Source organism: Cibotium barometz, chromosome 55 (genome assembly GCF_041138505.1).
Source record: "Cibotium barometz isolate CiBa-2024 chromosome 55, ASM4113850v1, whole genome shotgun sequence".
Classification (NCBI taxonomy): Eukaryota; Viridiplantae; Streptophyta; class Polypodiopsida; order Cyatheales; family Cibotiaceae; genus Cibotium; species Cibotium barometz.
This window is the reverse complement of record NC_141100.1, coordinates 686637-697432: the sequence shown is the minus strand read 5'-3', so window position 1 is coordinate 697432 and position 10796 is coordinate 686637.

Sequence of the window (10796 nt, the reverse complement as noted above, 5' to 3'; positions counted from 1 at the left end):
ATCTATCTCCATTTACATCATATCACATTCATTCATAACACCATCACATTCATTCGTTCATATCTACCACATACATTCTCATAACCATCCCATCACATACATTCTCTCCACATTATATCACATCACTTCTATCCACATCATATCTCATTCATACACATCTCATCTCATTCATCCACATCCATCCAATCGTTCACAAGTACGACTTCTCACATGTATCCATACATTCATATCTATCACTTCACATCCACATATATTCATGACACATCACCTCTCTTTGCATCACATCACATTCTTTCACATACACATCTATATCCATTCTTTCATATACATCCACATCCATTCTTTCACATATTCATTCACATCCATTCTTCACATCACATTCTTTCACATACACATCCACATCCATTCTTTCACATACATATCCACATCCATTCTTTCACATACATCCACATCCATTCTTCACTTATACATTCACATCCATTCTTCACTTATACATGCACATCCATTTTCATCACATATCATCCACTCATATCCCATATCATTCATTTACATCATGATTCACATGACATCACATCCCATCCATTCATTCACATCTATCTGATTCACATCACATCTATTCACCTCACATCTCATCACCTCTATTCAAATCACATCCACCCATCCATTCATTCACACCTATCTCATTCTCATCACATCTATTCAGCTCACATCTCATTACCTCTATTCACATCACATCCATCCATCCATTCATCATCACATCTATTCAGCTCACATCCATTACCTCTATTCACATCACATCCATCCATCCATTCATCACATCTATTCAGCTCACATCTTATTACCTCTATTCACATCACATCCATCCATCCATTCATTCACATCATCTATCTGATTCTCATCACATCTCATCACATCTATTCACCTCACATCTCATTACCTCTATTCACATCACATCCATCCATCCATTCATTCACATCATCTATCTGATTCTCATCACAACTATTCACCTCACATCTCATTACCTCTACTCACATCACATCCATCCATCCATTCATTCACATCATCTATCTGATTCTCATCACATCTCATCACATCTTTTCACCTCACATCTCATTACCTCTATTCACATCACATCCATCCATCCATTCATTCACATTTATCTGATTCTCATTACATCTCACCACATATATTCACCTCACATCCATCCATCCATTCATTCACATCTATTTGATTCTCATCATATCTCACCACATATATTCACCTCACATCTCATCCATCCATCCATCCATCCATTCACATCTATCTAATTCTCATCACATCTCACCACATCCATCCATCCATCCATTCACATCTATTTGATTCTCATCACATCTCACCACATATATTCACCTTACATCTCATCACCTCTATTCACATCACATCCATCCATCCATTCATTCACATTTATCTGATTCTCATCACATCTCGTCACATCACATCCATCCATCCATTCATTCACATTTATCTGATTCTCATCACATCTCGTCACATCTACTCACCTCACATCTCATCACCTCTATTCACATCACATCCATCCATCCATTCATTCACATCTATCTGATTCACATCACATCTCATTCACATCACCATCTCATTCACATCTCATTCACATCACCATCTCATCAAATCACCACACGATGGACACATAGATTTAGTAGATGCAATCTATCAACATTGGTTAGAGTTCACTAAGGAACACCCGCCAATTGGGCTAAATATCTGCATAAGGAGCTACATGCAGTTTGTTCAAACCCCCAAGGCAAGCTCGCGGCTGCCACCCTCTCACAAAGGTCATCTACCACGCCGTTGGATGGGAGAAGCTTCCCAAGGTAATGTAGATCAACAGACCAGACGCAGTACCCATTTCTCTGCCTCCCCCCAAATCCTCTCCCCATTCATCCCCGCCAAAGCACCATCACCCAGACCCCAAAGGGAAAGAACCCGTCCCCCCCCAATTCAGCTAGGGCAAGAAGCTGAAGACGCCAAATGCAAAGCCGCTGAGGAGGAGGCACAAAGGCAAGCCTTTTTGGAACCATTTTTGAAACCCCACCCCCACATCTTCTCCTTACCCCCGTCATCATTTAGAAGCGGGCCCTTCTCTCCTCAATCCTCCCACTTCAAGATCATGGAAACTCTCCGTTGGGCACACACACTAGCAACTTCAAATCTAGCAAAGCTTATGCAGAGAGCGTCTGTACATCACATGGGGAAGTACAAAACTTTGCCCAAGGCTTCTCACACATGGCCCACGAGCTTATCATGCAGATGGCAGACTACATCTACCACCAACAAGAGATTGCTTCATTGGCGCATCAACAAATGTTGCGTTGCGACGGCTCAAGAGCAGCAAAATGCAAAGACCGTGTACACATCTACCCCCAACAACATCCATGTATAGCATGTCCTCGACGAAAAGGAGCAACATTTGGTCAATGCTCTTTCCTCTATTTCAAAACTCCAAGTAGTACAGGAGGCAACACATAGCGGGCTAACCACCACGACTATCTCTTGCCCAAGCTACAGTCAAAGACTTCCAGTAAAGAGCTACAATTGTGGAAGAGGCCCTCAACAAAACAAATCTCGACTTCCAGGGTGCTACCATAAAATAATAGAGGAGACGCTCCACCAAAAAGAGGCGGAGCTGGAAGCCGCAGAAGCAAGAACCGCACATCCACCATAAACACCCTCTAGCCCCTCCTCCAATGCCAATGAGAAGAAGGTTGATGCCTTGATGGACACTGTGAACGGAGCTCCCTATCCTCACCATCCCTCCCAGAAGCCCATACCAGCTCCTTGACCTCTACTACAGGACTGTCCACCTCAACTTGCTTCAACATGGCATATTCATCGACAAACCCATCCCCCATAACACATACGCATATATCCTCACCATCCCTCCCAAAATCCCATACCAGCTCCTTGACCTCTACTACAGGACTGTCCACCTCAACTTGCTTCAACATGGCATATTCATCGACAAACCCATCCCCCGTAACACATACGCATATATCCTCACCAAGCTCCCACTCCGCAACATCGCTCTCCTCACTCAATTCTTCTTCGAGGGCCTCATTTCCTTCACCCACCAACAAAACTTCTTTGACCTTCCTACCCACCCTCTCCAGACAAAAACCTCATGAGCTGGTCACACCTCCTCCACTTCGGGATGCCCCTGGACCCGAATGATGTAATCTACCTCTTTGTCCCAGACAGGCTATGTCCTTACCCATACCCATACATGCAGCTTACCGCTCCCTCCGTTGAGATGGGCTCTCCCCCTATTGCGCAATTGGCCTCTTGATTAGATGTCATATCCAAATGGAGGTCATGCAAGCCATGAGCATCATGTAATTCGATGACTCACATGTGGCATTCCCAATGGAGTTTACCCCCAAGGAAACTGCAGAGGCCAAGGTCTTCTTCCACGCACATGGCCTTGAATATTCAGACGAAGAAAATGATAACGACTACGACGACAATGACAACGACGAAGACGATGGAGCCTTAGGAGCCCAACCCCCTAAACCACCCCCACCCTCATCTCCACCTCCCCCCCATCAACCTCCACCCCCCAGCCCCTCTCCCCCAAGCATAAGCATACAACCACCCCACCCCCTCCTGGCACCACAACCCTCCCACTCTTCCCTCATAATTCTCTACCGCTCAGAGTTTCATCACACCGATTGGAGATTGAGACTGGCAGAGCAGCACGGATCCCCCGAGAGGAGAGGGTATGCAGATTGTGCAGAGAGGAGGTGGAGAGTGAGGAGCATTATGTATGCAGATGCAGAGCATATACAGCCATCAGAGAGAGATATCCCATTTTATTCAGAGAGCCACATTCCCTACGCCAGATCTTTGAGGCAGCAGACCAGCGCATACTGGGGAGATACATTCTAGACATACAGCGCCACAGAGAGACATTATTACAGGCTCAGACAGCTCCAGAGGGGGGGCGACAGTCGACAGGATTTATGGCAGCGATACTGTTAGATCACCGTAACACCACTACGGGCGCTACCACAGGAGGGGACGACCTCTGGCTCACCACCCAGCCACCCACCCACAGAGGAAGAATGAGGATTGCCCCTCATCCCCCAGGCTATATAGTGTGTGGCCTGTCGTCCACACTAGCCTGGCCGCCCATGACTCCGCATGGGCGTCCTCTCCCACTGAACCCCGGATGGCCACGTGCTTGGCGCTCCGGCCGAGGCGTTGGCGTTATAGCCTACGTGACATTACCCCCCCTTAAGAAGAGTTTTCGTCGTCCTCGAAAACAAACTGGGGAAACCTCTTGGAAATTGCATTACGGCGTTCCCAGGTAGCTGACTCCTCATCCCTATCTGTCCATTAAACAAGTACTTCCTGGTACACTTTATGTTGGGTTTGTTTGTCACGATACCCTAGAATCTTTTCAGGTTCATGTGGTATCTTTGGTGGCTCTATCAAGTCCACCAAAATCTCTGGAGAAACTGTGTTCTCTAACCCGTGATTTCTTCAGTTTACTGACATAGAAGACAGGATGGACTTGAGAACTCTCCGGTAACTCAATTTTATATGCTACATCCCCAATCTTCTTAAGGATTTTAAAAGGACCACAATATCTCAGAGAAAGTTTATCACACTTTCCCGTTTTCATGGTTTTTGACTGCGCAGGAACCTTGAGGAATACAAAGTCACCTTCTGCAAAGGTCACCTTTCTACGTCCTTTATCCGCATAAGTTTTAGCGCGATCCTGAGCGCTACGAATGCTCTCACGTGCGACTCTGAGCATATCATTCATATCTTCAAGGAAATCCTTGACAAATTGAATCTTCTCCTTTTCTAGGGCCTACAGCCATCGGAGATCTCGGCTGGAATCCATACATTAACATGAATGGTGTAAATCCAGTCGTCACTCTCGCTGAGTGTTTGGAGCTGTTATAGGCAAACTCCAATAAGGGCAAGTACTCTTCCTAATTAGATTGCTTCTTACTAACATAAGAACGCAACGTATCCTCTAGAATTTGGTTAACTCTTTCAATTTGACCATCAGACTCCGGATGATCTGCCGTACTCATACTGAGAGTAGTATCCAACTTTTTGAAGACTTCCCTCCACCAAAAATGACTGTTGAACTTTCTATCTCTATCCGACACTATATCTGCGGGCAGGCCATATAGCTTGTAGAGATGTTCAATAAAGAGTTTTGCCAACTCTGGCATTTTAACAGTTTGCCATTTTAGTTAACCTGTCCACTACCACCCACACCGAGTCATTCCCTTGACTCGTCTTGGATAAACCGGTAATGAAATCCATGGAAATGCTTTCCCATTTCCCCTGAGGAATCTCCAGCAGATGGAGTAGTCCTCCAACCTTAAGACGTTCGTGTTTATTGACCTGGCACTTATTGCATTTCAGCACATAAGTCTGGACATCCTTAAACAAACTAGGCCAATAAAACTGTCTTTTTACTAGTGCATAGGTCTTCTGAATCTCGGGATGACCCGCACTTGGACTATCATGACTTTCTTTAAGAATTTGGGCCCGAAAGTCACCAATAGTTGGTACACATACTCTACCCTTGTAGAGTAAGTACCCGTCGTCAATGGAGTAATTAGCATATTTCTCCCCCCGACGAAATTTATCACCCCCCCTTTGAAGCCATGGTAGTCAAAGGTGATGAAGGGCCTACGTCAGAGCTCTCTGGCTCCAAACTATACCCGAAAGACACGGCTAGTCTTTCCGGATTAACTCTCGCATCCCTTCCTGTTGCACCTTCGGCCAGTCTCTCCGGACTAGCAATCCGTGCCAACGAGGGAGGTGGTCGCGTCTGTGAAGAAGTGCGTACGCGTACAGCGCGCGAGACCTCTGTAAAAGATGGATCGTGCTCACATCAAACGTCATGACTCCAAGAAATCATTGTTGAAGATTGTGAAACTAAGTTCATTAATCTGTGGCATGCGACTAAGTGCATCTGCCACCACGTTATACTTACCTTTCTGGTAACGTATCTGAAGGTCAAACTCCTGTAGAATCTCCGCCCACCGAGCTTTTCTACCCTTCAGTTCACTTTGACTTGAAAGCCATTTTAGACTTTCATGGTCCGTCCGGACCTCAAAAGGAGCACCATATAAATAATGTCTCCACTTTTTCAGTGCATGAACTATCTCTAGTAACTCTCGCTCGTAAGCCGAGTAGTTATGCTGTGCACAATCTAACTTTTTGCTCTCAAATGCAATTGGGCGTCCCCTTTGCATAAGTACGGCCCTAATGGCCTCATCACTAGCGTCTGTTTCCAAGACAAATGGCTCATTTGGATCGACAATAGTCAAAACAGGTGCAGCTGCCAACGGTCACCTTGAGCTTATCAAAGCTCTTCTGTTGGGCTTCCCCCCAATTAATGTTTTTAGTTTTTGACCGTAACTGGTCAGTCACAACGGGATTGCGATCTTCGCGTAGTCCTTCACATAATGTCGGTAGAACCCCGACATGCCAAGAAAAATCTACAGTTCCTCGAGATTCTTCGGCGCGCTGGCCATTTAAGAATAGCCTCTACTTTTTCTGGCTCCATCCGCGTACCATCGGCGGATATAATATGGTCAAGGTAGTGAATTTCTGTTTCAAAAAATTCACATTTGCTCTTCTTTGCAAATAGTTTGTTCTCTCGCAACACTAGACGCAAATGCTCTATGTGTTCTTTTTGTGTCTTATTGTACACAAGAATATCATCTAGGAAAACTACTACGAATTTTTTGAGATATGGACGTAAAATGATGTCCATCAGCGTCATAAACGTCGCTGGAGCATTGGTTAGTCCAAATGGCATAACCAAAAACTCAAAATACCCGAACGGGTCCTAAATGATGTGTTCGCGACATCTTTTGCTTTAATTCTAACATGATGATACTTTGATCTCAGGTCTACTTTTGTAAAGTATCTCGATCCATAGAGTTGATCAAACAACTCATCCATGCGTGGCATCGGATACTTGTTCTTAATCGTTATCTGATTAAGAGCCCTATAGTCTATGCACATCCGCATAGATCCGTAGAGTCCTATAGTCTATGCACATCCGCATAGATCCGTAGAGTCCTATAGTCTATGCACATCCGCATAGATCCATAGAGTTGATCAAACAACTCATCCATGCGTGGCATCGGATACTTGTTCTTAATCGTTATCTGATTAAGAGCCCTATAGTCTATGCACATCCGCATAGATCCGTCTTTCTTCTTTACTAGAAGAATAGGCGATGCCCATGAACTTGAACTAGGCCGAATGAAGCCTTTGTTCAAATATTCTGTCAATTGTTTTTCCACCTCTTGTGTCTCTCGGAGAGGCTTAATCTATAAGCAGGTTTGCTTATAGGTTTTGAACCTGGCATAACTTCGATGCCATGGTCTACTTCTCTAGATGGTGGTAAGCCATCTGGCAAATCATTAAGAAAAACATTCTGAAATTCCTCTAATAAATTCATTAAAGTATCTATGTACTTTTTCTTTAATATCTCTTTCACCTTGGATTTTTTCTTGTTTGAATCGCATGCATGCCAAACAAGGTTTTCAAACAGTGGGTCTCATCCAAGGCTATTTTGTTTTCCTTGTTTGTCTACGCAAACATCATCTACAGTTTCATCTACGGAAACAGAATTTAAAAGAGGGTAACAAGCATATAACTCTGCTATCTGGCCTCTGCGGACCTCTGTGCGCAGCTCCATGGAGGAAATAAGTGGTGTGGCGGGGACTGCACGGTCGCCTTGCAGGGTAATGACTACCACAAGAGGTCGTCCCCTCCTGTGGTAGCACCCGTAGTGGTGTTACGGTGATCTAACATTGGTATCAGAGCGTCAGTTCCATTTGGTCAAGGTCCGTGCGTGACCGCCGGGGATCGGAGCCCACTCAATGGTTTTCAAGCATTCAATAAAAATCTTATCCTTATCTCCACAATTGAGTGTGTGGACGGAGGCGGCCATAGCTGGAAGGAAGGGTTCTCTCTCTCTCTCTCTCTTCGTTGCACACACCCAAGCTCTCCATTACAGGTAAGAAATTTTGTTTTTTTTTGCTTTGGATCTTGTCTGCGAAAGAAGAGTTTTTCATCTGGTGTAGAGAGAGAGAGGTCGGCTATGAAGAGAGAGAGGCAGCTGTGAAGAGAGAGAGGTGGCTGGAGCTTTTCGTTTGGTGTAGAGAGAGAGGTCGGCTGTGAAGAGAGAGAGGCGACTATCTGGTGCTGTCTGGTGTGTGGAGGGAACCGGCGCCTGCCCAGTGGGAGGCCTGCCTGCTAGTGCTGCCGAGACGACCAGGCCCACAGGCGGCCAGCCAGGCCAGCGCCGCCTGGTGCTGCCGGACGACCAGCCCACAGGCGGCGAGCCAAGCCAGCGCAGCCGGCGGCCAGCCCACAAGCGGCCAGCCAGCAGGCCAGTGCCGGTGGCGGCGGCCAGTCCACAGGCGGCCAGCCAGGCCAGCCAAGCCAGCGCAGCCGGCCAGCCCACAGGCGGCCAGCGTGGGCAGCTGGCCCACAAGCGGCCAGCCAGGCCAGCGCAGTCGACGGCCAGCACACAGGCGGCCAACCCACAGGCGGCGACGACGGCCAGTAGCCCATAGGCGGCCAGCCAGGCTAGCGCAACCGATGGCCAGCCCACAGGCGGCCATCCCATAGGCGGCCAGCCAGGCTAGTGCTGGCGGCAAGCCCACAAGCGGCCAGCGCAGCCGCCGCCGCCGCTGGCCCACAGGCGGTGGTCATCCAATTTTTATTTTTATTTTTTATTTTTTATTATTTAAAAAAATTCAAACAAACACCTCTCTCTCGACAGTGGAGGGATAATCTAGGGTGGTTTAGGCACAAGTTCCCGTGGGGAATAATTTTTTTTTGAGTTGCAGGCACCTTTCTCTCGGATTGGAGCATCCCGGAGTAGCGACGCTTGTAGAGGCTCACAGCGCAACACAAGTCGGCAGTCGTCGACGATAGTCTCGCAAGCAACCGTAAGGGGGTGACTATTCTCTTACCACCACTGCTCATTTTAGTAGCGTTTTTTTTGTAATTTCCGAGTTCTCGCATTTTTATTTGTGCAAGAATTAAAATATGTCTGCTAGGCGTAGTGTGTCCCCACTGCCTTCTACTTCTCTAGGGTTTTCAAGTCTCTTGTCCTCGGTCGCGGGTTTTGACCTCGACTCAATTGTCAAGCCATATACGCCCGACTGTTGTCCGGTCCGGAGTGCGCTCGTCGATCACGCGTGATCCGCCAGTGCCCTCCTCGTCTGTTGACCCCGCCTTAGGACCCAGCGAGCCCGCAGTGGCCGCAGTAGGCAGATGACCCCTTTAGCCGATGAGCCATATGACATGAACACCGACGTCACTGATGAGGGGACTGAGGAGGACCTCTTGGAATATGACGATGACGATTATGACCTATTGGACCCTACCGATGTCTTGACAGAGACGGAGCTCTCTAGTGGACTTTTTAAATATCTTAATGCAAAACTGAACAATATGGGTAAAGTCCAGGCTGACTTAGTCAATCACGATGCTACAGAGCATCTCCACACGGTTAGATGCACTGACAGCCGCCTCGGCTAGTACTCCGACTCCTCGTGGGTAGCCGAGCTCCTGCGGCACGGGTGAGCGTAGCCTTGCCAGTGGTTCAGGAGTAGGCCGATGCGCCTGCGAGGCTGTTCGTAGAGACAGCTTCATCATTATTGAAAGACTTAAAGCCGCCTAGTTTTGGTGGCGAGGAGAAGGAGAGAAACAAGGACTCGGTCAACATGTTTCTAGCGAAGTGGTCAGACTTGCACGCGCTGCGACAGTAGCCTAGTCGGATACAGCTCGTAGAGGCTAGCCTCTCATTAACCGGCAAAGCATACAAGTGGTGGATGAGTTTGACAACTCGTCCTGCCACTTGGACGGAGTTTGAAACGATGTTTCGAAAAGAGTTTTTGCCTGTTGGTGGAGAGAAGCTGGGAGTTATGGGACAAGTGCTCGATGGAGAACAAATCCCTGACTCATTACATCTCAGACTACTATAGGGAGATAGTACTCAAGATAAAGGGGATCGATGCATTCCAGACATTGCGAGGCTTTAAAAGAGGCCTCAAAGATGATTACCTTGAGTACGTAGAGCCCTTACAGCCTAAAGACTTAGCAAAGGCAATTAAGTATGCACAGATATTTGATGACATCAAGCGCTGTAGTGCACGTGGTGGTTCGAGCAGGGCCGAGGGTAGTGAAAAGAGGAGGTCAGGCCTTAAAAGAAAAGGGTTCCGCAGTGATAAGCAGGGGGATAGGATGGACCAGGGAGGACAGGGTGGTCATTGGTCTAAAAAACCGCGACCATCCAGGAAGAAAAGAGACAGCGAAGTCCAAAAAAAAGAGGAGTATATTCAAGCGCGAAAGGAAAATCGCTGCTTTAATTGCAACGATGTAGGGCACACGAAGGCTGAGTGTCCAAAGCTTAAAGCCAGCACGAGCGGCAACGAGCCCAAAAGAGATGGTAAATCCTCTAGGTAGTTGCATACAGTGCAGAGACTCCCTCTCAGTTCCGCAGAGTTTAGAGAGGTGACAGTGTGTCATTGTGATGAGCATCACGCTTGTTCGGTGACACCAGCGATGTGGCAGCCTACTGTAGGTCCGCATGACATGGTGCACATGTATGGCACCATAGGTGGGCGTAGAGTCACAGTTTTTATTGATGATGGAGCAAGCCACAACTTCTTGAACTACTCGTTAGTCAAGAAGTTGGGGTTGACTGAGACCCAAAGCGATCATGAGTATACTGTTGGCCT